Source organism: Plectropomus leopardus, chromosome 12 (genome assembly GCF_008729295.1).
Source record: "Plectropomus leopardus isolate mb chromosome 12, YSFRI_Pleo_2.0, whole genome shotgun sequence".
Taxonomy (NCBI): domain Eukaryota; kingdom Metazoa; phylum Chordata; class Actinopteri; order Perciformes; family Serranidae; genus Plectropomus; species Plectropomus leopardus.
This window is the reverse complement of record NC_056474.1, coordinates 2,239,111-2,266,961: the sequence shown is the minus strand read 5'-3', so window position 1 is coordinate 2,266,961 and position 27,851 is coordinate 2,239,111. Positions and strand designations below refer to the sequence as shown.

Here is a 27,851-nt window from a genome sequence, read left to right as displayed (position 1 = left end):
TTTAAAGGGTTAATTACAAAATGCATGTCACTAAAAAAACATACTAACACACATTTTATATTATGATATCTTGCAAACACAAAAGACAGTGCTGGGGTCACCACATTAGGCTTTATTTGGACTTCATGTTTACAGATTTTGTTTTTTTTGTGTTTGTCTGTGTATTTAACTACAGCAAATGTGCGATTCTCTGAGTGCCCGGGCATTAAAGTGGGATTTTTTTACGCCCTGGAGAAGATATGTGTTGTTTTTTTTAATCCCCTGAACAAACTACAGTAATTACAGCATAACATGATGTAAAAATAAAAAGTTTTGGAACCACTCAGATGGCTTTGTCCTTTATTTCGACTTTAGCACCTTTATGTAACTTTGTGTAAACAGACTGTGAGCGAGACAAAAAGAGAGAGATTTCTTCTGCAAACTGAAAAACAATACAAAATAAAAACTAAATAAAGCGTACAATTATTTCCGTACACATTCAATAATCATACACCTCTCCTCTGCTGTGGGATGTTTCTGACTGTCTTTTGGTTGGAGGTTGCTGACCATAGATCTAGAATGAATAGAAGTTAGAAATGGTATTGCGTGTCTACGTGTTTGTGCGTCAGCTGATGGATTGTTTTTCTAAATTTACCTTCACCTGTGAGAACAGGATACGCCTCAGTGCCTTACACCCAGTAACGATAATGACCACAGAGGTTTGCTGACGGCTCTGTGTGTGTGTTTTTACGCTTCTTGTCACTCTATGGGTTCTAATGCTGTGGTGCAGAGCGGCACAGTTCCTCACTAGCATATCCAGCGGATGAAGCGCTCAAAGAACGCCGCGTTGTTCAGCATGGAGTAGTCGCTTCCTCTGAAGATGGCGGAGGAGTCTCCTAGCGACACCTTCCGCAGCACCTCTTCGTCTGTCTCCGTTCCCATGGCGATCACCGTGGGGACACCCTCGGCTCGCCTCATGGAGGTCACGCCCTCGTCCAGCTGGTCGAGGCTCGTGATGCCGTCAGTGATGAACACGAAGGCCAGCTCAGCGTTGCGACGAGACAAACGATCTCCCGTCTACAAAAAAAGAGGAAACGTTAAAGAGGGACTGTTCTTTATTTATCAGAGGAGAGGACATTTTTCCTCAACCCTCTCTTCACCATAAATTAGTTATTAGATTAAAAAAACAACCTTTAAAGTGTGAAAGTTAAAAATTAAACCAAATCCTGGAGTAGAAAAAAGTGCTGGTTGGTACGTGGAAACTTTTTATTTTTGGAAAAAAAATAAATGATACATAAAATAAAGTGATTTGGATGAAAAGTCACTTTTATAAGCTGTTTTTTTGTCTTTTGGGAAGGAAGTGTTTGTTTTACATGTGTCCAAGTACCGTCAGAAATGTGAAAATCCAACCAATTTCGATTTTAAAGTTTCTTGCTATGATAAATGGTATATTTTTTTTTTACTTTTCAAGGCATGTTTACTTTAAAAATCTAAAAAAAAAAAAAAAAAATTTAAAAAGAAAACATGCTGCATGCGCAGTAGGCATCTCTGCAGGAGCGTTTGCAAGAGTGACAAGAAAACACACCTTCTAAGCAGCAGAAGTTATAGAGTGTGGCAGAAGTATGAGAGAAGCGGGATAAAATAGTGACGACTGAGTAAATCTGAGAGTATTTCGAGCAAGTTTTTGGAGTTTTGTAGACTGTTTGGTTTTGTCGTTGTTGGAATTGGTGTTTGGCAGAAATGAGTCAAATGTAGCTGCTGTTTGCAGGTCAGCATCATATACGAAGAAGAATACGAAGACATTATCATCATAGATGTATTAACCCTGTTGCTGATGAAGGAGGAGGCTGCACTTTACTGAGCAGTTTAACACAATACTAGATGGTGTTTTATTTGAAGACTTAATTACAGTACTAAGTATATTTACACTGTAAAAGTACTTGTATGTCCCATCACTTGTTTGAATCCTGTTGTCATTTAAATAAACCGTTTCACTGGGTTCAGGGTTTTCCAGTTAGGCAGAGCTTATTCACATTGTTTACTAGAAAATATGTTTTATTATTGAGTATTCATAATTAAACTTTAAATGATGAAATTTTAAGTAATTTTATATTCACTAACTTTTAAAATCGAATCACAAACTTTTGAGATCCAACGTAACTAACTTCTTCATTTAACATACATTTATTATTGGCAAAGTTTGCAATTTAAAACATATTATATTATCTTTTAAAACTTTAAAAACTTCAAAAACTACTTCACGGGAAATGAAACACCAAGAAAATGGAGGTTTTATGGTGCATGTGCTAACGGAGATTTCACTGCAGCACAGGTGCATGGTTTTTTTTCACTGCAGCACAGGAAGTCACGCCCAGATCTTACTGAGCATGTGCTAACGGAGGTTCGTATGTCTGCAGCTTGGCAGTCCAAAACAAGCACAAGTGTTTTTAAATACCTGAGGTTTCACCATGTTGTTGACAGCATGGATGATGGCGCTGCCCAGAAAAGAGGAGGAGTCCAGGTAGGTGGTCGCCGCCAGCGCGTTAGAGATCAGCGTGAGGTTGTGTGTGAGCTGGAACTCCACCTGCTGCTCTGAAGGTGTGCCGTACTGCAGCAGAGCGAAACGCGCATTCCTCTCGTCCTTCGGGCCGCTGGCCAGGGTGAGGCGGCGAGCCACGTTCTCGATAAACTCTTTGGCTCTGCGGTGGTTCTCCAGGCCCATCCTCTCCGAACCGTCCAGCAGGAACACCACATCCACCGGCCGCTGAACGCAGCTAGCCACTGCAGGCTCTGGAGGAGACACACACACACACAAACACAAACACACACACACACACACTCACAAGTTTTAAATCAAACACGGTCTCAGAGAGCTGCAGCTGGAACACAGATGCTCCGAGGTAAAAGCCAGCAAAAATACACCGTAAAATAATATTCTTTCATAAATGCTATTTCAAGCTGATTTCGTCTAAAACAGTGATACTCAACTTACAGCCAGCGGGACAAATCTGGCCCCTGATAGGGTGTCGGGCGTTGGGTGCTCCCCCCCAACCATTTTCTAATTCACAATAAAAACAAGGTGATGCACACTGGGAATTGATTTTGTACTTTCAGTATACATAAGGCGGCAGAGTGCATGAAACAACATCAGAATAGAGCTCGCTGATCAAAAAAGTGCCAGTGGAGTCCTAGAAATGTCCTAAAATCCTCGACACTTTGTAATATCCTTAAAATGTGCCAAAATCCTAAAAAGATTCAAAAGTAAGAGAAAGATCCCCGAAACCTAGAAACTTCTGAAAATCTCCTTGAAATCTCTCAAAACCCCAGAAATGTCCTAAAATCCAAGACATGCCCTAAAATCCTAGAAATGTCCCAAAATCCTATATATGTCCTAAAATCCTCAAAACGTCCTAAAATCCTCAAAACGTCCTAAAATCCTAGCAATGTACTGAATTCCTTCAAAACTCTTAAATCTCACAAATGTCATAAAATCCTCAAAAGATCCAAGCAAAGTCCTAAAATCCTTGAAAACTCTTAAAATCCTAAAAATGTCCCAGTAACATGTATTGGCCTGCTGCGACTGGCCCCTTGGCCTCCTGTCGTTTTGAAAAAGTGGCCTCCGGGCAAAGCGAGTTGAGTATCTCTGCTCTAAACCTCATATGAGCAGAAATCACTTTTTTTTCAGTTTGCTCTATGAGTTTATTCTCTTGAGATTTAAAAAACGTGAATACATTTCACAGCAAAGTTCACATCAGCAAGTTTCAGTCACAGAGCTAAACATTTGGTTAAAGCCGCTCTGTAGTCATTTTCCTCTAGTCATCATACAAGCCAAGCCACATGCAAAAAAAAACCATGCACCAATCAAGGGCATAACATACAATGTTTCCTTCATCGCCAATGCCAAGTCAATTAACCAAACATCCACATACACCAACGCCTGACTCATACAGTATACTGTGACATGTATAAACCCAGATATTTTCCACATGTCACGGCCTTTTCACCAGCATGACTCATTCACAGAAGAAAAAGTAAAGGCCGTAACCATGGATATGTGCAAAACAGCAAAAAAAAATGTCATCAGAGTGATTCAGCGAGCTCGTGATTCACAGTGGAAATGAGGCCTCATCAAAGAGCCTCTGTACGCCAAACAGGAGCAACATGAATGGCTCTACAGACCAATCTGCATCCAACAAATGGACGACATCCGCTTTCCATGAGAACGGAAAACGCCGCTCCACTGAAGTGGAAGAAATGATATGTATCATATTTATAACAGACATAGTTTTCTGAGAGGCAGCTCCATGTACGTTAGAGGAATACTTCATTCGCAAAATGACCATTTATACATAATTAACGCAATGAATTTGCGATGAAAACTTAGCTTTTCTCACATGTCCCCTTGAGGAACAAAGAATCCAAAAAAGGCAAATGTTCTTAATAATTTGAAGTCATAGAGTGCTGCAGGGATGACGTTTTTTGTAGGAACATAAGTTAATGTTGCCCTGGTTCGCTTACCAAAAAGTCTATGGGATTTTTCCATTGGATTTCAGATTTCTGCAGAGAATAAGCTCAGTTGTTGTTTATGACAGAAAAAGAGAGAGTTGACTAGTTGCTCTGTAGACTATAAACAAACGTTGGTCAAAAACTTGTGTCGGGTGCTCATTGAAAACGGGAACCAACAGGATAAACAGGAAGGAAATCCTGGCACTCCAAAAATGTTGTGCTCGCCATCAATGTTGCTGCTAGCGTTTGGTCGGATGGCTGTAAGCATTTGAACTTAAAACAAATGGAGATCGCTGCTGTGCGGATTTTGGCTCCAAATGAAGTCACCAGCGCAAGATGGCATCTGGAATATTTGGCTTCATTTTTGTCCGGATGATGTAAACGGATTTGTGTCGTCCATCTTTATATACAGTCTACAGTCCAATCACACACTCTTGCCCAGGGACGCCACTTGGCTGTGCATGAGGCTGTATATACTGACGTGCTGTTAACGTTTTAATGAGATGCATGTTTTTTGGAAGTACTGAGTATACGACCGGATAATTCAGACTCGGGTTGTACTGGACAAGTTGTTTGAGAGTTTGCAAACAAACATTTTGATAAAGTTTTGTTACTGTTAAACGTGGACCACGTCTACGTGAATTGATGAAAAATGTTCACTTTCTTTAGATTCTTTGTTCACCGTGGAGGCATGCGATAAAAGCACATCATTTCCTGAAGAATTCAAAGTATCGTGCAGAGAGAGTGAAATATTCCTTCATTTTAGAACTGTTCTATGAGGAGTGGGAGCATCACATTTTGAATTTTGACCACACAGTTGTACATAAGGCTGCTCTGAAATGCGGACAGGGGCAGCTTCATATCATGCAATCCTTTTGCATCAGCCCAAGGGTATATTGCACTCGTAGAGTTTTGAAAAAATGCCCACACTTTGAATAAAATCTACTCTACGTCCAGCGGTAAGCTTATGAGTTATTGGCGTCCATAATGGCGAGGTAGCATGGTTAGCATATTAGCATTAGCAGAGTCCTATGGCTTTCTCTGGGTCTCCCATAATGTCTCCATAGACATATTTGAAGGAGTCGATGAACAGCTGGGTCCACTGCTGCCTGTCCTCCCCCTGGGCGAGTTTGGCTCTCTGGGCTGTGTACGCCATGGTTGCAACGCCAACCCCGTACTGCTGCTCGCTCAGGCTGTTCAGCAGGCTGGTCACACCCTCCAAAGAGGTGGGGACCACTGAGGGGTTGCCTTCCTCTGACAGTGGCTTCCAGGGGAGGGGGGCTTGCCCCGCTGAGACGCCCCCTCCTGAAACAAGTGGGCGGAATAACAGTGTGGGCGGGGTCCCACAGATACGACGCATCAACACAGCCAGCAAAGAGCCGCAGCTACACCGAGCTGCACTAGACTGCAAGTTTGACCTTGTTTGTTGGTGTAAATTAAATGACTCACAGCAAAGGAAGTAAAAATGATACAACTGTTAAAAAAACAACAACACACACTGACCTTAATTTAAGCCACAACATGTCAGTCGCTCAACATAGCGCAAAGGCGTCAATATGCTCCAAACAAACTAGACATCAGTGTTGTCATAACACGTCGCCTGAAGGCTAAAATGTTTATACCTGTTTGGAATAAACGGTGGCTGAAACGTTTTGAACAAACTGCACATTCAAAACGCTGTGCAAATTCAAAAAATACATGTGCATTAATGTAAAACACAAATGCAAAATGCAATAGTCACAACAGAAATACAAAATGCAGAAGTCATAACACAAACGCAAAAGCTGCAACATAAATGCAAAATGCAAAAGCTGCAAAACAAACACAAAAGCTACAACACTAATGCAAAAGCTACAAAACAAATGCACAAATCTACAAATGCAAAAACTATAACAAATGCAAAAGCTGCAACATAAATGCAAAATGCAAAAGCTACAACAGAAATGCAAAAACTGCAAAATAAATGCAAAATGCCAAGCTACACATGCAAAGCTACAACACAAGTACAGAGATGCAAGGCACGTTAAAGTGCACAAAAGTTTGGCACAGTGCTCTACTCAATGGTATTCATAATGTTGGATTCGGCTGGACACAAAATAGTGATGAAAGAAGCTGTGTGAAGAAGGACAACAGACAAAACATTCTCCCGAAATCCAGCGCTTTTTCAGATGCTGTTTGCCTATTTGGCAAATACTTCATTTGAAGCATATTCACGCCTAAAAGGGGTAGTTCTGTTTTTTTTGCTTATATGCTTATAACGTGGGTTTAAATGCTGAAAATCTTAGAGGAGTAGACAATAAGTGATAAAAAATGTTTAAAATCTTACCTGATTTACAGGGGAGATCAGGGCATACGATGACAGGATCTACAGCAAAGATGAAGACAGAATGTCAGAGAAAAATACCTTTCTATATCAGCTTTATAATCCAGCTTTATAATCCACTAGATGAATTTAGGGGTGGGCGATATATCGAATATACTCGATGTATCAATTCTTGTTCCATGTGTGATATATAAAATGACTTTATTGTGAACATGTATAAATTGTTGCGTTGTTTTTAGTAGCCATAGGTGTTTTGGTTCTCTTGCTCTCTTCTATGGCTCTCTGTCTCTTACAGACACATACACAAAACAGGGCGTTTGCAGAGCCTCAGACAGTGACCATTTAGTCACATTTTGTGACCATGGAGCACTACTGCGATTTGCAAATACTATAAATATATGAACTGGAGAGCTGTTAGTTTGTTGCCCGCTCACAGTGAATAAAGGCACTGATATTGATATCTGTTCAACTGTCTGCTAACGCTAACATCCAACTGTTGAACAGACGCTTGGAGTCCGCAGCAAAACCATCGACACATCGGGTCTGAGACGAGCCAGGTCCTTCAAACTAAAAGCACCATAGGTCCCCCTTTGATTTATTTAATTATAACAATACTTAAAAAAACATCATAATAAAAGTACTTTAACTTCCTTGTAACCCTATTTTATTAAACGTTATTATAACAGTTGTGTATTCAACTTCACTGTATAACAGTAGCTACTTTATTTAACTATATTATAACTGCAGATCATTCAATAATGTTGCATTTTAGTAGTTAACATTAGTTTAAAGGACATATCGAGATATATATCATGTGTTGCGATATAACCTTAAAATATTACAATATTATTTTAAAGCCATATCACAGAGCCCTAGTTGCACTGCACATCATGTGTGCTCCTGTAGTGAGTCTACCTGGGCAGAGCACCGTCTCAATCTTGTCGATGAACTCATCGGCCACCAGGTCTGCAAAGCGCTTCATGCCCAGCACCCGGCCGTCCTTCTGGCAGGCGATGCTCTTCAAACTCTCATTCTCCTCAGCCTGGTCGAACATGTCTCCGATACCGATGGCACTCACATCGACGGACTCTCTGCTCACACAAAAACAAGCAATGAGATGGAACGGTTTTCTTCCCCACAAGTGCTAAATTTCAAGGTGCAGCCACAGCGTCAGCCACCTGCAGAGGTAGGTGAGCAGGGAGTCGTCATCTCTGGGGTCGAAGCGTCCGTCTGTGATGACGACGACGTTGACGGTGGCTTTGGCTCTGCGGCTTTCCTTGATCAGGTTGTCGTAGGCGTACTTGAGAGCAGATGGAGTCCAGGTTCCTCCAGCGATCCACTCCAGGCGCTTCACTGCATCCTGAGCAGCGGAGAGGTCAGCATGTGAGAGACGTGTGTGTGGCACATGGGTTCATACAGACAGGGGCAGGTCAAATTCAAACACTTTCAAGTACGTTTTTTTCAAGCACTCACTATATTCAAGGATGAAATTGTTTTCTCCACAAACATCTGTTGCAAGAAAATTGTGCAAATTTGTAAATGCATGCCTCCAGGGCTGAAAATCAATTAGTATCAACTAGTCAACTGCTGCTTCTTTACTGCCGAATCAAAGCGCAAAACTCGTGCTACGGGCTGACGCTGCTCTGGTGATTTTCAGGCTAGCGAAATATCCCGGCGTCAACTTTTTGCTGGTGTTTACCAACTGACTGGTGCTCATATAGCATTAGTAAATAATTGTGACTGTGCTTTGCTCTCTAGTTGAAAACATTTATATGTTTCATAAAATAATTTATCCTCAATTATATTCAAGTAGTTTTTCAAGGACCAATTAAAAAAAAAAAGTCAGGGTGATGAATTCATGTACCTTAAGCACCTCAAGCACCTTGTGCAAACCCTGATGATGTGAGGTCAGAACCGAGGAAGTTGCCTCAGTTTTTACAAAGGTGCTCCTACATGAGGTAAGCTTACTGTGGCTATTTTGAAGACTTCGGCTGATTTTGTGAAAAATAATCGCAGTCATGGTTGCGCACTATATGAGGGAATATCAGCCATTGTAGCCGTTTGACTAACTGGTGTGTTTTTTTTCTATAATAATGGAGGTCAATGCTACAGAGAAATAAGCAGTATGAAGCTTGACTGCACAAACAGGACTTTGTTGTTGAAGAAAAATATAAAATATAAAATATCTCCAGCCTTATTCTTTAAGATGCTGTGTATGATTGATAAAAGTTGGAAAAACAGTGAGACACATGACTCCCATCTGCTCTAAGTTTGCAGACAGCACATCAGCCCAAATTAATTAAGAAACATCTGGACTAATAAAGAAAAAGACAAAACAACAGTCTGTGCTACACCCTAAAAATACACTTCAAAGCAGTCTGCACACGTGTTTGTGTCTGAAACCTTGAATGCAGCCAGTGAGTCGATCTTGGGGTCGTTGAGCCGGATGGACTGGAAGGTTCCGTTGTGACTGTACTGAACAACGCCCACCCTCGTTCCTGGGAACACACCAAAAAACATGTTTAAACCAGCTTCTCAGCCATCTTTTTAAGTGTATTTTGTTGTTATTGCACAGACTAATAGAGTGCTGTAGGGTGGACGTTATTTTTTGTGGAAGTTAGCGTCACCCTGGTTCCCTCGTCAAAAAGCCTGTGGGATTTTTCCATTAGATTTCGGGTGATTGCAGAAAATAAGCTCAGTGACAAACAAATGTTTGTGATGATTATTTGTTCAGCAAGATTATCTTCACAAATTAACTCCACTTTCAGAATTTGGAAGCCTAAATGCCATCACCACAAGTAAGAAGCTAACGTTAAAAAACAACTGCCTTACATTTCGCATGATTTAACATCGCCACCAAAACTAGGCCGAAAAGCTTTGTTCAGCGTGATGTCCTGTAGTCTCATTTAACCACCTTTTTTGACTTTTTGAAACCTGTTTGCTCATCTGAATGCAGCAAAAGAAAACTAATAATGATCTAGATTTTGGAAGGTTGACTCTTGGATCACTTTTCTTCAGACGCTTTTCAAAGTATTAAAACATTTGAAGCCTGAATGAATGGGTTTGATTTCTCCTTCAAAAACATGCTCATTGCTCCAGAGTCTAATGAGCAACTTTGCTAGAAATGTCCATCAAATTGCAAGCTTTTGTAGATTTAATAAAAATTTTTTTAAAAAGTTAGGGGGAAAATATCCTGGAAAACTTTCACAATCATTGTTATTTTTAAGCACCATCTTCTAGGTCATTTCAGTTTTTCTTTCATTCATAACTTCTGTGGTAATTTTAAAAAACATTTTACTAATTTATTGCAATTTTTTTGTAATTTCCTCTTAAGATGCTCATCGCCTTCTTCTCGTGTTATAAAAAGAATCTAATTTGCTCAGGTTTCAGAGCGTTATCAAAACTACCTCTGTGAATCCTTCCTGCAGCACTCTGTTCTGCAGTCATTTAAGAGGAGAGCAAACGTGTGCATGAACAGCTGAATGTCTACCTGTGTCTGACTGGGGGTCTTTGGCGAGGGATCCCAGTCTGTTGATGGTGTTGATGACAAAGTTCTTCTCCAGGGTGAAGTTAGTCAGACCCACAGACTCTGAGCTGTCGATCACAAACACGATGTCCACGGCTCCGCAGCGTTTCTCACAGTCTGCAGACAAAAACACAAACTGTGACGATCCGACGGCCTCTTAGAGCGTGCTCGGATCACGAATGTAAAGACGGCAGTGAGTAAACTCACCACAGCAGCCGCACGTTTCCCTGATGTAGTTCATAACATCACATTCCTGCAGGAAAAAAACAAATTACATGATTATATCCATCATGTTTGATGATAAAACAGAGGTTTGATGAAATGTTCTTCCCTCAGATTACAGCAAGATAAAATCACCAAGAAATGGTCAAGAAGTGGAACCACCAAAGGCCACCAACATCCACTTTGGTTAAACAAACTTGAGTGAAACTTTAAGTATTTAGTAGCACACTTACACCCTAGATGGACATATTAATGAAAACATGTTATGGACCGCAGACTATGACCTCGCCGGCTAGACTGATCTGATTCTGTACGGAAAGAAAACATATGTTTTGTGACTATAGCTGATCTATCGATGTACATTTATTTTATTTTTCTTTCATTTTATCTTATTTATTTACTCATTTATTATTTTAATAGTTTACTCATTTCTTTCATTTGTCTAATTATACCCTTTTTCTGTATTATCTTTTAAATGTTTGTCGATTGTTAAATGTTAATAATAAACATAACATGAAGACATAATTGAAAGAAAAAAAAAGCAAAGTTCAAGACTTTACATGAGAAACCTGTGCATAATGTGAATATTAACACTCCTCCCACTTGCTCTGCGATGTATATAGTTTTGTTTGGTACCAACAATAAATGTCTGTAAAACACGGCAACTAGGGAAGGCAGTCGAATTTTCATTTTGAAATTTTTATGTCTTTCTGTGTAAAAAATTGGATTTTGATTGAATATATCCTTCACATTATACACTGTCTTGATTCATTAATATACTTTTTAAAATGTATCTGTCCTTGTGTGCGTCTTCTTCTTTACCTGCTAACTTGTCTTTTGGCTTGTACTTTTATTTATTAGCTTTAAATTCTTGCATTTTGCTGTGATTTATTATCCCCAAAACAGGCTTGAAGTAAAGTTTTATTTTATGGTAAATCTCCTCGCTGCCAATAACTATATATTATATATATATATATATATATATGTATATATATATATATATATATATATATATAATAATAAATAATATTAATATTTTAAAAAAAAATTAAAGTCCTTACAGTGAGGCCGGGGTCTCCCTCGGGTCCAGGATCTCCCTGAAGAGAAAGACAATACATAAAATCACATCTTGCCTCTTAACTTTGTTCAGTTTGGGATTTCTAGCAGATAACACTAACAGAAAGCAAACATGTAAAAACAGCAGCTTGGTTGGCATTTCTTCGCTGGATGCAGCTCCCTTTATCGTAGGAAAACACCTGTATTTGTTTGTTTTCCCAGTGTGTGGTCTTTGTACACTTACATCACGCCCAAGATCTCCTCTTGGTCCTCGTAGACCGGGTTCACCCTGAGATCCTGGATCACCCTGTTGGAAAAACAAAAATTAGCATCTTGAATCTTTTGCTCCTGTAACAGCACACACCAAACTACAATGAGGTACTCACTGCTTCTCCTGGAGTTCCTTTATCTCCTGGTTCGCCCTTCTGACCGCAGTCTCCTCTGCTGCCACGAGGTCCAGGGTTGCCTGGGTCTCCTCTCTCACCCTGAACGTCAGCGGGGGAAACTTTTGTCAGCCCGGTGTGTCACTACATCTGGCCAATGTAAAGAGAAAAGCTCGTATACGTTACCGATGGTCCTCTTGGTCCAGGATAACTGAAACCAGGTCTTCCAGGGTCTCCCTGAACAGAGACAAAAGAGACAGTTCAGACAGACTGCAGACCAGACTCGGTTCTGTCGCCGCGTGTTTTCATCTGACGCTGTCCAGCAGCGCTCCAGTTGCACATGGAAGGTTGCTTTTGGCGTCACACTCGTACGTCGAAAGCACTGACCATTTTTTAGTGCCATGAAATTCTTATTATTAACAGGCATTCAGGGTATTTAAAAGAGCCTGATTTACCTCCAAGCAGGTATAAAGATGTCATATCCAATCTTGCTGGTGGATATTAAAGTCCGTGCCATCAGCAGAGAGCGCATCAGAAACCGATATGTTTAAATATGTTTAAAAAGAGTGACGAACGGCTTATCGGCTGATGCAGACTGCTTTCACACTCACAAACGCTCACTGACGGTCCAACACTGGTGTGTCAGGGCTTAAATATGTGTATAGACACGAATTCACCATATTCTCCATGACTTCTCTACACTTTTAGGTAATTGTATTTCCTTATGTAGAGAAATCTGGGTGGGTGTGGCTTTTTATATAATGTATAAAGTATCAAACAAATTTAAAAAAAATCCAGCAAAGGATCTGAAAGCTGAGTCCAAATCAAAAAGAGCTTTGATCCCAACATGCATCTGATAAATTACACCGTTCGCTCCTTATATAGTCTCAGAAGTATAAATTTGACTTTACACAGACACAGAGACACATACCTTTGGTCCAGGTGGTCCAGGTTCTCCTCTTGGTCCGGCATCACCGGGGTCACCTGGTGCCCTACAAAACAAACAGAGTTCATGTAAATGAAATCAGGTAACATAAGTTTTTCAATATGATTCCCAACTGAGACCCTTAACCTACATTTTTTCCAGCCTCTCCTGGGCCCCCGGTGGTCCTCTGGGGCCGGCAGCCCGTTGTCTCCCTGTTCAGAGGAGAAAAAGTTGACTGCAGGTGCAAAAGAAAGTCTTTATGGTGTTCAGATAAACATTTACACATTATAAAGATAATACGGCTCCCCTCACCTTCGCTCCTGGCTGTCCGATTTCACCTGCGAGTCCTCTTGTGCCCTCAGGTCCCATTTCACCCTGAAACATAAAATCAGCTCTGAGACCCCCTCGTGATGGAAAAATGCACCAATTAGCTCGGGGCAGCAAAAGAAAAGTATAAAGAGTTAAATGCATCTAACTGTGAAGAACAATGGCATGCATTTAATGTTATGTTCAGGGGCCACATAATTCTGGGGGCCGCTGCTGACCTGCGGGCCACACTTTGAGGCACTGGGTGCATTCACATGGACATGAATAACCTGTTTATGATCCGGTTTTTGAAGAAACCTGTTTGTGTTTTTGAGCATTTAACCCTCTGAAACATGGAAAATTGGCTTCATTTATTTCAAAAACATGGGAAGAAACTCAAGAAACTCAAGAAAAAATGAGTGAAGAAATTAGTAAAAAAAAAAACACAAAACAAAATAATTCCCTGAAAAAAAAGCCAAAAAGGGGAAAGTTGAAAAAAAAAGAAAAAAGGAAATGACCTGGCTAAAAATGCTTTAAAAGTAAGTAATAATTCTATTTTAAGTAATTTTCTGAATTTAATAATGTCTTGCAATTTGTGAGAAATTTCCTGCCAAGTCGTCTATTGCCTTGTTTTTCCAAAAGAAACTGCATCAATTTGCTCGGGGTTCAAAGATTTAAATACTTGTGAAAGGCGTCTGAATGCAGCACAAGAAAAGTAAAGGCAATCAAACTTTCAAGGAGTTAAACACAACATATTCCCTTTATGACAACCCGAATATGCAAGCTGGCATACTCTGACAGAAATTGGGATGAATACACAGAATATGAATAACTTAATTTCTCTGTGTTCATGTAAACTGTATCCCAAATATGATCATAACCAGGATAAGCCTCATAAACAGGCTGTTCACGCACAGTAACCATTTGATTTGAGCTCATGCAAAAAGTTCACAGTACAGAAATGTTTTCACACTTTGGCGACTTTGTGCATTCACTCATACCTTGTCTCCCTTAAGTCCATCCGGCCCTTGAGCACCTTTTGGCCCGTAATCTCCTCTTCTCCCCTAAAAAAACAGGGAACAATCAGAATAGACAAAATGCAGGCAAACCGTGATGGAGAACATCAAGTTTTGTGTGAATCAGATGTTCTTACATCCCCTCCCCTAGGTCCTGGCTTTCCAGGCACTCCCTGAAAAAAAAACAACACACAGGTGAGCTATATGATGCATACGACAAGTGTGCATGTATTTCTGCTCACAACGATGAGTCTTACTGGGTTTCCTTTCAGTCCAGGGGTCACCAGGTGATCCAGGACTTCCCCTCTCTCCCTGTGGAGGAAACACCAGAGTTTAACCTTTCACCTTCGACATTCCTCAAACTATTTAACATGACGTCAGGTCTTATATCTGTCCCAGCCAGGGTCTTTACAGCTCACAGCAAGAGGAATTTTAAACTTTTTTCAATGCTGCTCAGTAAAAATTAAATAGCAATTTCACTATGGCAAAAAGTTGAGGTGAAAAATTGAAAGAAAAGAAAAAACTGACACTAATTACTCAGGTTTAGGGAGCTTTTTTTAATCACCTTTTAAAAAACTTTAATATCAAAAATGACTTTTGGGTGACAGCAGTGTATTTTTTTGTGAAATCTTTTTTTTTTTTAACAAGGCAGTTTCAGTAAGAAAAAATCACAAAATATTACCCTCTTATATCCTAGCTTTTTTTAAGACTTATGAATGCAACAATGCAATTTCAGTAAAAAAAAAAAAATCCTAAAATCTTACCTTCTATGTTTTAGTACTTTTAAGACTTATGGAAAATTAATTTATGACATTTCAAGAATAATTAAGGCCTAATTTTTAAGATTGGTTAATTCAACACCTTTTAAGACTTTAAGCCATCCCATCCAGCTTACCTTCGGTCCAGGCTCTCCAGGTGGGCCAGAGAGTCCAGGTCTTCCAGGGCGACCGGGATCACCCTGAAGGTAAGACACAAAGACACAAGCACACACTCATGGATTGTGATTTAAAGGTCCAATGTATAAGATTTAAGGGGATTTAATGGCAAAAATTGAATAAAAAATAACAAGTACGTTTTCTACAGTGTGTAATCACCTGAAAATAATCATTTGTTGTGTTGAGCCAACAACATACCTTTTCTCCGTCAGTTCCAGGGGGACCACGTTCACCGACATCTCCGGGGTGACCCGTCAGCACCCTAAAAAGCATCAAACGCACACCATAAATAGGTAAAAACACAACAAAATATGAATGCACTGATACTTTTGAATTGTGCTAAATGTCGTACTCTGTCGCCTGGGTCTCCTTTGCAGCCGGGGGCGCCGATCGTCCGATTTTACCCTGACGGGAAAAATATTAAAATTAAATCTTCACTCAAAAATCAGACATCCATTGTTTCTTTTGGGGAATTCTCTTTTCATTGGTTTATGTAAAAAAAAAAAAAAAAAAGCTAAAGAAAACCGAGAGCTAATAAATACACAAACAGATACATAAATGAAATAAAAGATAAATAAATCAATGAAAAGAAATAAATAAATAAAAGAAAAGAAAAAAAAAAAAGGTGGGAAAACAGGAAAAAGGGGGGTATTAAATAAAAAATGAAAATAAAAAGATAAAAAAATGAATATATAAATGTTATTTATGTGTTATATATATATATATATATATATATATATATATATATATATATAAATGAAATAAAAAGATAAATACATCAATAAAGAAAAAAATTAAGAATAAATTGGTGGGAAAAAGAAAAAAGGGGGAATTAAATAAAAAAAACTATAAAATAAAGTAAGAGTAGAAAATAAGTAGAGAGACAAAAAAAAACCATTCTGTAGACAAGGGTTTTGGATCAAAACATATACACGTAGACAATGGGTGGCTACTAGTTGCACTACTATGTGTTTGTGTACTTCACACAAAGTCAGGTCTGATACTTGAAACATACCAACATCTACTATTGCAAATGTTCAAAATAAAATCTGTTACAGTAAATCAGTAATGATTTTTTGTTGAATTTTTGTTTCCCAAAACATACAAAAAAACCTGCTCCTCAATTTCAGCCTTAAATAGCACACACCTTCTGTCCGTCTGTCCCATTACGTCCAAAAAGACCCGCCACCCGCCCTAACGACAGAGAAAAGAGAAGATTAGAGGAGAAAGCATGATCACCTTACAAAATAAATGGTAATTAATAGATTTGGTTAGGTAATAAATAATATATGGAAAAATAAAAACCTACCTTTTTTCCCATGGTTCCGATCTCTCCCTGTGGGCAGACAGAAGATCATTTTATGTACATTCTCATTTGTATAGATTTCACTATCATTCATCTACAAACTCAGTCATTCACGCAAAATTTTAAGTAATTCATGAATGAACTTGATGTCTCACCTTATCGCCTCTCAAACCTGGTTCTCCCTACAGAGGAGAAAAAGGGAAAAGAAAAATCGTTTAAAACTTTGCTGTATGGTGAATAGTGAACGATGGGCAGGTGGATGTTCAGCGTCTTACTTTGGAACCGGGCTGACCGATGGGACCCTCGATACGGGGTCTCCTGGGCGACCTCTTTGTCCTTTTGGACCTGGGTCTCCGTTGTCTCCTTTAGCGCCCTGCAGAGTTAAAAGGGGAAAATATGTGTGAGGATGAAAGTGTGCAAATTCTGTAAGTGTGTGTATGGCCTACATGCACATAGTGGGGACCGTAGAAAAGTATTTTTCCAGTGAGGACATCTTGGCGGTCCTCACTTCTTCAAAGGACCATTTGAGGGTTGACACTTGGTTTTAGGGTTCAGCTTACAATTAGGGTTGGGTTGGGGTTAGGCATTTAGTTGTGATGGTTAAGGTTAGGGTAAGGGGCTAAAGAATGCATTAAGTCAATCAGAGTCCTCACAAAGATGTAAGTACAAGGATGTGTGTGTGTGGGTATATGTTCTTGTGCATGCTAGTGGGGACAAAAAATTTTTGCAGCAGATTGAGGACATTTTTTTTTTGAGGACATGCCCTCACTTCTTCAAAGGACTGTTTGAGTGTTAACACAATTGAGGTAAGGGTTGGGGTTAGGCATTAAGTGGTGATGGTTAAGGTTAGGGTAAGGGCTAGGGAATACATTATATCAATCAGAGTCCTCACAAAGTCATAAGTAAAAGGATGTGTGTGTGTGTGTGTGTGTTTGTGTGTGTGTGTGTATGAAGCTTACCTTTTGTCCTCTGTGGCCTTTTGGACCAGAGGGCCCTGGTGTCTCCCGACAGGACACTTTGTAACACTGCAGGAAATCACGTCAAACATTGAGTGTTGATGCAGCGTGAAACATTAACGTTAATGAGCGTAGGTTGTGAGTGCGTTCTTACCTCTACATACGCCAAATGTTTCTGTGAAGACAAAAGAAAGAAGGTGTGAGCACATAGGCGGTCGTGTTTTATGTTTCTGTGTGTGTGTGTGTGTGTGTGCGTTTGTGTGTTTTACCATCGTCTTGATGATGCGGTCGATGGTGGGCGTGTGTATCGTGGCTCTGCCCGAGCTCAGATCCACAGCCATGAAATCCCTCCTGTAGACCGTCGCCGGAGAGTTGGCGATCTCCCTCAGTGCTGTTTCTTCAATGTTCTTTGATGCTGCCGCCACGACAAACATCCGGATGCCCTCGTCGCGAGCCTTCTCTGCTGCCACTTTGATGCCCCCGCACGGGTTTCCAGTCACGTGGCCGTCAGTGATGATCACGGCGAATCGGCGAGCGCGTTGCGGCTTGAGGGTGAGCGCAGTATTTCCTGGGTCATGTTGGTGATGGCGCAATCGGTGTAGGTACCCTTACCCAGGTAACGGATTCTCCTGACGGCCTGGAATAGGGAGGGTAAAAATATGACATAAGTACCAATAAATTAATGATTACATGTATAAATGACTAATTAAATAAACACAGAATCAAATAACACAATAGTAACAAAATAACACAAAAGTAATTTTATTCTATTAAATGTGCTTATGTATCAATAGTAAAAGTACAAGTAATGCTGTTACTGAAATTTTAAAAAAGTATTGTTTTCTTTTTTCTTTATTTTCTGTCCTTTTTATTTTGTTCTTTATTTCTATTGTCTGTTGCCTGCCAAGGGACTGCGGATGTAAATTAGCAGTCCTGCTCACCCCTGAATATGTACTTTGTATTTTATACTGATGTTCATTAATAAGCATTGTCCCTTTTAAATAAATTAATTAAACATTAAAAGAAGCTGTCAGAAATATGAGAATTATGAAGTTTATTTCTTTGCAACATGTAAATCCCCTTAAAAATGGAGCATACATTCCACATGAAAAAGACAAGGTCTTTTTTTTTTTACAAATTAAGGGATTCAAAGAATAAAATTTGGAGTTTTTTCCTCCCTTCCTCTCCTACGTTGTAGTAAGTAACAAAGATGTGTATGGGGAAATATAGTGAAGTAAAAGGGAAAGTACAGAAATATTAAAAACTCAGGAACAGATACTCAAAGTATTATTGCTTTGTTATATCATACCACAGGTTTTACCCATATCTCTCGCCCCTGTTTTAGATATGGTCAAGTTGAGGGCACTTTCTTTTATTGTATCTGGCAGCGTAGTAAACTACAAGACTTTTGGCATCTGTGATGCTTTATCCACAATCCATGGAGTTACTTTTCCACTGGATCTCGAGGTTTGCCTTCTGGGCAACCTCGTAAATCCTATATCAGACAGCTACTCAGTCAAGCTTACAGAAATCCTACTGGCTGCTGCCAAAAAGTAGATTGTCAGATCTCCTTCTGCCTGTTGGATTTATTTTATCGTCTGTTATTTTTGGGGCATTTGAATAACAAAAAAGGTATATTTCTAGTGTAAATTTGTGAAAGTGAGGTTTGTATAAAATAGAATGTGCACTGTGATATGTGAATTTATGGTGCTTTCCGTATCTATAGTGTATAGTGTTTTTATAATGTTGAAAATTAAATATTTCAATAACATTGTAGGTCTCTAAGTTAAAGCAAACTCGGGAGTCAAAAATTGGATATAGCTACACACGTGCAAAACATCAGTCTCATAAGCTGTATGAGAACTATGTTAAATTGCATAATCCCCAAAAATAAAATAAAATTCAGTTGAATACGTGGAGAATGTCCCATTTTATATGACTGAATGATTGTTTGCATGATTTCTCTATTTTTACCTCACTAGTCATATAATGGACTATACTATTATGCTTAATGCCTTCCTGTCTCTTATACCTTTTTTGTGATTAATTTTATTAGTTACATTCATATTTTAATTTCAAAGTGGCAATTTATTTCATTTCATGTTATTTTTTAGGCATTTATTATGTAAAATGGGTGTTTCTCTGCTGTCAGTTTGTGACTGTGGTTTTGGACATAATAATAAACCAAATGAAATACTCAAAAAAAAAAACTTTCACTTGATGCATTTTGGCTGTGTAGGAATATGTGTGTGTGTTGGAGCATGCGTGCGTCACTCACTGTGATAAAATCGTTTACGGGTCCAATGCGGCTGATCACTTCCTGTCTCTGGGAGAAGTGCAGTCCACCGATGTTCCAGTTGATCCGCACAACACCTCTGAATTCCTCATCCTTCAAACGCTGCGCGAACTGCTCGGTGAATGACTACAATGACACAACACAGTAAACAACAACATTACTGATACAGCCCACTGCCGGGTTGATGACTCTGTCAAACTGAACAAATTTTGGGATGACTGCGGATAAACGGCAAACCTTGATGCTGTCCACCAGCGCACCAGGGGGCGGCTCCTGCAGGGCGATGGTCTCAGATGTGTCGATGGTGAAATACACGTCTATGGGACAATCATTCTTCTCTAGAGACACTAAAAAAACAAAAATCATGCCAAGTCTTGTCAATATGTCAATGGAAAATCCAAAAACATTTAATTTATTATGCTGATCCCTAAAACTGAGCCTAAAACTGTTATTTGAAAGAGGGGAGGGGACTAGTAAAAAAGAAGGGGGAGGTATGTCAAATATTTTTTTAAGCACTTATCTTTTTATTGTGACTCGAAGGGACGGACATACAACTTTTTATTTTTATGGAAAACATGGAGGTTTACTAATTATACCTTGTATTATAGCCTGAACTACAAAAACAGATATCATTGTTGATTTTCAAATTTATAATGATCCTTGAACACATGTGCAAAGCATGCTTCCATTAGAAAAAAACCCAAATTATCCAAATAAATAATAGTAAGAAGAATAATAATTAAAATAATAATAATAATAATAATAAAATATGGACAATATTTCCTTTTAAAGTTTTAACTTTCAAACTTCAAAGGTTAAGTTTTTAAAAATCTAATAACAAATTGATGGTGGAGGGATGGCCATGCATTTTCCTCAAGTCACTTATGTAAGCTTAAAAGAAAATACATGTAGCTTCAGGGAGTCAAAAAACAAACAAACAAAAACAAAACACAAAGTCACACCCGTCCACTCCCCTCCTCTGATGACATATTAACATGACATGTTATTTCGGCTGTGAGGTAAAACGGCTTTATGGGACTCACTGGTGCACTCTGACGGCTGGCCGTGAGTCAGAGCTCCGAAAAGAAGACAGAGCGCGAAGACCTCTAACCCCAAACATCTTCCTCTCCTCCTGTCTAACACAAAAACACACAACTGGGTCAACAAAATGCTTAATTAATTTCTCATTTTATCTCTCAAAATCAGTTATCTAAAAAGAGAACTTGTGGAAAAGACAAAACATTCAGGAAAATTTGCAGAACAGAAAGACGTACATGACAAATTTTAAAGCCTAAATCAAGAAACAACACAGTGAAATTTTTTAAATAACCTGCATAATTAAAGCTTTTTTTAACCAGCTGTGGAATATCACCAAGTACTTTTACTCAAGGACTGAACTTAAGTACATATTTGAGGCACTTGTACTTTATTGGAGTGTTTTCTTTTCATGCCTGTTTATATTTTCACACCACTGCATTTCAGAGGGAAATATTCTACTTTTTACTTCACTACATTTATGTGACACCAAGATTTTTGCATAAAAACACTTTATAAAATTTGCTTAGTTATATTCTGAATTACTAAACAGTTTAACAGGTACAGTTGAAATTAATATATAATTAATCAATTAAAAAATTGGAAAAGAACAATGAACTCTCAATAAACATTAAATCGATTCTATTTTTTAAAAAAAGTTGTTTATTGCCTTTTGATTTGTTTTAAGTGTTTCTCTGTATTGGGTACTTTTACTCCTGATTATACTTCTTACTTTTACTTAAGTAGCACTCTCACAGCAGAACCTTAACTTCTAACAGAGTATTTTTTACAGTATGGTATCAATACTTTTACTTAAGTAAAGGATCTGAATACTTCATCCATCACCACCTTTTTTTGGCCAACAATATATTTGTTTTATGTCTCATTTTATTTCTCAAAATCAAAAAAGCAAAAATGAAACACATTAAAAAGACAATAATAAATAAATACAGAAAAAACTCTGAAATATAAAGAAATATGTGATACATTTATAACCTAAATCAAGACTCAACACTGTGTTTTATGAAATTATTTTAAATTAACCTGCCTAATAACAGCCTTTTACTGTGCTGCAGCCCAATACAGCAGAATTTTCTTATTATTCCACGTTTTATGATTTTTTTGTCATGTAGTGAGCAGTAGTTAAATGCCAAAGTAATTAAGAAAATGATTTCTTTTCATCTAGATTCTGCATCAGGTATCAGTTTAAGCTTTATGACGAATAGTCTGCTGTTGCCAAGGGGAACAAATGGCTGCCAAAGTTATGTAATAGATCTGAAAGAATCAGGGGTTGAACATGGATTTCCCCTCTATTTAAAAAAAAGTTTCATTGTATTAAGTCAGTTAACAATACAATGAAACAAATGAACAGTTACATTTCAATTTAAATAGATATGAACATATACACAGCAGCAAATGATGAGAGTAACATAAATTAAAATAAAATAAACACAAAGCATACCAGTGTTTAGTGTAAATAAAGAGAGTAACATTTAAATTGTCTTAATATACAGCTCCATTTCTTTCTTTCTCTCTTTTTCTCTCAAACTCAGATCAAACTTTAAACTTTTTAAAACTAGGCAGCACTGATAAAATATAAACTGATATTGTGATACTGTTTTGCCAATTTCTCACCTAAAATATTTTCTGATATTTTAAGGTACTGTTTGCTGAGACGTTGTGAACAGGAAGTGGGCGACATACTGTTTCCTGTGTTGTAAAAATGAAATTTGAAAAAACTGAGATCAAAATGTAAAGCTAAGCAGCGCTGATTAAGTAAAAACCAAAATCAGGTTACTGTGTTGCCCATTTCTTGCCTAAGATGTTTTTAGACACATTTTTTAGCTTATAGTTTAACTGTAATTTCAAATTGTTTGTTACCAGCCGGCTGAGTTTTTTCTTTTAACTGTTGACTTTTTTCTTTATTGACAAAATAAACATCTGCTAAACATCAGGTAAATAGTTACAGCGCATGTTAACAAAAATCAAATATTAAAAACATATGAATATTATAAATGACTGTTAAAAGATGATTACATAAAAATAAACAAAGAAACAGACAAAAATATAAATAAATAAAAAGGTGAAAAGGGATACAAGCATATGTTAAAATAAAGTATATTCAGTCAGAGGGTTTGGTTAACAATTGCATAATTTTCCAAAAGTCTGACGCATTTTTTATTTGCTTGATGTTTTTTTAATAAAAAGGGAAATTAGTGATCTGTGAAGAGCCTTTAGCTCTATGAGAAAATATACAATTTTGAGGAAAAGACTTAGAGAATTTCTACTTGTGAATTGTCATAATAATAAATAGTATCCCTGAATTTAAAAGATGAAACTGAATTAGATTTTTTAAAGAAGTGAGATTCCAAAGTCCAAATCTGTCAAAAGTCTTTTCAATGCCACTTTTTTTTGTAAACAGCCAAATGTGCATTATGCCACCCATGATGGTGGGTGACATAATGCATGTTTGCCACATGGAGCATTTATTAATCCATTGTGGTGCAGTGCATTCTGGTAGTTGTAGTGTCACAGCCCCTTGTTACGTATTTTCTCTGACCATGTCGCACCAATTTCAGTTTCCATCCACTGATTAGACATCCCAGTTTTATGATAAAATTATATTTCCAACAGTGACAAACTTATCTAACATGCTGCCAAACTTCACCTTATAATCAATAAAAGTTCAATCAGATCCACGAAATACCTACAGGTTTCACTGTTTCACCAAATGAAACCTTTGAGTCCAAGGCAAAAAAAAAAAGGAACTAATTATTTCGTCTAAACTTAGCACTTCCTCTCAAGTCGAGGAAAAATGTAACTTTGGGTGGTGACAGAAAACGAACAGATGCAGGACACATTTGCAGCAGAGAGCAAGCTGCTGACTGAATTTATGAGTCACATTTTAGTTTTAAACCTCAAGATTTCACAAAGCCTCAGTCTGCTGCCCTCCAGAGGCTTTCCCTTTAATCGCAGCTGTCGAGGCTGAATTAAAGCTGTGGTTGGTAACTTTTATACAATAGCTTTCTGTCATGTTTGCTGAAGCTGTAATTATATCCACACAGTATCACATGAAACAGATAATATGTGAAAAAAAAAAAACCAATTCCTCTGACTCCTCTTGATTCTAATAATGGCATTTGCGAGAATTAGGGGTCGACAGATTGGCCAATTATTGAGGCCCATATTTGGCCTAATATATGTATCAGTGTTTTATTTTAGTGATCACCAATAAAATTAATGAATGAAAAAGTGTGCGGATTAAACTCAACCAACAGCAGGGAGTGCAGCCTGCAAGACATGCAGAGAAAGTTTCAGCATGGGAGGAACTTTTATTTTGTAAAACCTCTGGGAGCTATTTTTATTTATTAATTTTTTATTCAAATTTTCAGTTGCAGGAAACTGGCTTAAAGTTTGATTAAACATGTACTAAAAGAATTTAAACAAATTTTTGTGTTTGAGTTTGATATATCCTAAATTCGACAGAAATATTTTCATTTTTATTGTAATTGCATACCGTTTCCGAATATCGTTTTTTGGTCTCATTAAGTACTAATAATCGGTATCGGTATTGGCCCTGAAAAATCAATATCGGTCGACCCCCTTGTAAGAAGCACGTCAACGAAAACAACCAATGACAGAAGAGGAGTCTATAATGCAGACGTCAATCATGTCGATCTCTCCGTGATCTGCGGTCAAACTGTCAAACTAATCAGCGCTGATCAAATATGAATAATGAAAGATTATGATGCTACATTACCTATTTCTTTCCTAAAATGTTTGCTGAAACATGTTTTAGTGTACTGTTTAGCAGGAAAATGAGAAAGATTTAGACCTTGCCGTCATGATGGAAGCAGTCGACGAAAAGTACGAACAGCTGGAAATTTTCCCATTTTACAGCCTGAGATCTCGCACACTGCTGTTGCTCAGGTATATTATCCTTACGGTTCCTCTGGACCTTCGTTAAAAGTAAGCTATTTGACACTTCTTTTTTTAAAAATTGGTTATAAATAGATAGATTAAATCGTTTGTACCATCTCTTAAATTATACTTAAAATGTAAAAAAATAAAATATTTAATATTATTTTAAAGCAGTACAAAAATTTCTAAATAAAGTGGAGCAAAGTATGATTTATTATTATGGATTAAGGTACACAGCTGTACAGAAAAATGTTTAAATTAGCTGCGCCTTTACCAGCTCCAACATTAATGCAATAAAGAAATAAATGCATCAATAATTCCAAAATATATTATTCTGATACAGGCCATTCTGCATAATTAGTACATTTACTTTTTGTACTTCAAGTATTTTTTGATGCCAATACTTTCAGGGAAGAAGGCAATGAGCATAAAAAGAAAAAAGACCCAAAAATTTGCAAGTAATTAGTAAAAAGTACAAGAAAACTTATTTTTAAAAAAATTGTAAAAAAAAAAAGAATTAAAAAAGGAAATAACCCACAAACAGAATTTAAAGAATTATAATAATTCTGTAACAAAAAAAAATTGTAATCATGACAATTAGCTATAAATATAGTTTTACCAAGTTTTTTCCTTTTTCCTCCTCAAGACATTTTCCCCTAGCTGTTTCTAAGTTTACTCATTTTTTTACAGTTCGTGGAACAAGTTGCTCGATGCCTTTTTTGTGTTTTTAGTTCAAAGGTTTAAATATTTGTGAAAGGCGTCTGAAAGCAGCACAAGAAAAGAGATATTGCTCCAGGTTTTAAAGAGTTAAGTAATAATGGAATGCACAGCTTTTATTTGTGACAGAGTATTTTTCTACTGTAGTACTGAGATATGAGTACTTCACCACTGGAAAAGCTTCACATGAATTCTGAGAAGACTGACAACAATGACGGAGCTGCTGGGCACGTTCCACAAAAACAAAAACAAAACTGATGAAGTTGCCATAAACCAACCAGCAGACACGCACTTGAGGCCTTCAGGGCCCCTGAGACTTGGGGCCAGAGACAGAGTCCACTTTGCCTGATTAAAACTCAAACCCTGCAGGCTGTGGGAGCGGAGGCCTCTGGAGGGCAGATGACTGGTAGCAACACGTCAGCCGAGCCTACGGCTGGTCTGGAGTCTGCCTTCAGCAGAGGTGGAATAAAAAAATCGATACAGCATCGTATCGTGGCAATATCGTATCGATATACGGATGCAAAATATTGATTTTTTTGTTATTTAAACTTTTACTATTGCAAATACAAATAAAACTTTTGATTGCCTCTTAGAATAAAACCATCAGTTCATTTTTTACTAGATGCATTTTGCTGCGATAACAAATGACTGAAGTCAGCTGAAGAGGCTGAAAACTTTATCGTATTAGATAACATAGATGTTGACAAAGCTTTTTCTTCATGGGCATAATTTGCAGTTGAAAAGTGGTCCTAAATCGCCATATATCACAGTAAGTTATTGCAGAATTTAGCATATCGCAACACGTTTAAAATCACAATAATATTGTAGCGGCTGCAGGAAACAAAGCGAAATCGCTCAGAGGCTGAGGCCTGGTCTATTGTGTGACACAACAACAAAAAAAGATTTGCTAAGATCCAAAAATGTGTTAAATAAATGCATTAACATAAAGGATTCAACCTATTATCCTACTAACCTGATGTAGGTGATTAGCAAATATTCATATGGATTATGAATGTCACCGCTCATATCCATGTGACCCAACTCTGCCAATAACCTCATTCATGAAAACGATTTAAGATAAAATAAAAAAATACAAACAGAAAAAGATGTAACATGTAACTGCCTGTCTTGGCCAGGTCACTCTTAAAAGGGAGATTTTAATCTCCACAGGTTTTTCTGGTTAGATAAAGATTAAATAAATAAATAAATATAAACCATTCACAATATTATTAACCCTGAGAAAATTGGCTTGATTTATTCAAAAAAATAGGAAGAAGGGAAAGAGTAAGTTACAAATAACAAGTTGTGTATCTTTGAAAACACAACTTTTTTTTTCAAGTTTCAGCAGTTAAAATACTTGTGAAAGGCGTCTGAATGCAGAACAAGAAAACGGATGTTGATCCAGGTGCTTAAGGGTTAATCACACTTTCTTAGTAATTCATGGCTCCTTTAAATGTTATATTGTGACTTTAGCATCGTGATAATATCGTATCGCAGGGCCTCTGGTGATTCCCACCCCTTTATGACAGTCTACAGTGATGGTCAACTGATGCGTTTTACACTTTAAAAAAATCTGCATCCAATTAAGTAACAAACAAGACAAACTTCTCCTTCTTTTAAAACATTCATTATATCATTTTCAGTGCAAATAAATGCCACTACAAGCAGAGCAATTTGCCTTGAAATTAACTTTTTTAAAAGTTTTAAAAAATTGAATATAATATGAAGTTAAATAATGTCACACCTGATTGCATCTTTTAAAAAAGTCAATATACACTGAAGAAAACAACATTTTTAGAGACATGATTTAAGGCTTTTGCACAGCAAAGGACAGCCGCGCGCTTTGCTGTGGCTCCCTCTGGCGGACTGACAGCTGTGAGTCGCTCCTGCAGATGTTCCCACTCCTCTCCCCCACTGTACATGGGAGTGAGTGGGAGTCAGTATTGCTTTTCACCTGTGCACAGGTAAATACGACGCAAAAAACATGCAGAGATAACAGCACGACCGATGGAGCCAATGTTCTATTTACTTTGGCTGTTTTTTTTCTTGGGCGATTCGGCGGAGTTGCGTATTCAAAGTTTGGTTTGGCTGAGAAAAATCCCTTATTCCTGATGATGCGATGAAGTTTGGAGACATGCAAAGACCCACGGACAGAGAGACTGACAGAAAGACAGGCAGAGACACACAGGAGTAAAGAAGGAGGCAGGCAGGGGGAGAGAGAGATTTGCACATTGTTGCGCGTAAAACTTACCCAAACTCTTTCCGACTACTTAAAAACTTTGTGCGCAGCTGTTCCTCTGTTGATTACCTCCTCATGTCAGCAGGAGGGAAAAACGAGAAAGTAAAGGGTGACACGGGAGGTAGAAAATGGGAAATAAAGCCCTGGATGCGCGTTTACTTCCCGCAGAAGAGCCGTCCGTTCGCTCTCCTGTCCCGGTCCAGC

The 27,851-nt window shown here is 38.0% G+C and overlaps 1 pseudogene; it reads right to left on the bottom strand.

Annotated features, from left to right (window-relative positions):
• Positions 1-92: 92 nt before the first annotated feature.
• Positions 93-27,851, bottom strand: LOC121951184 (annotated as a pseudogene).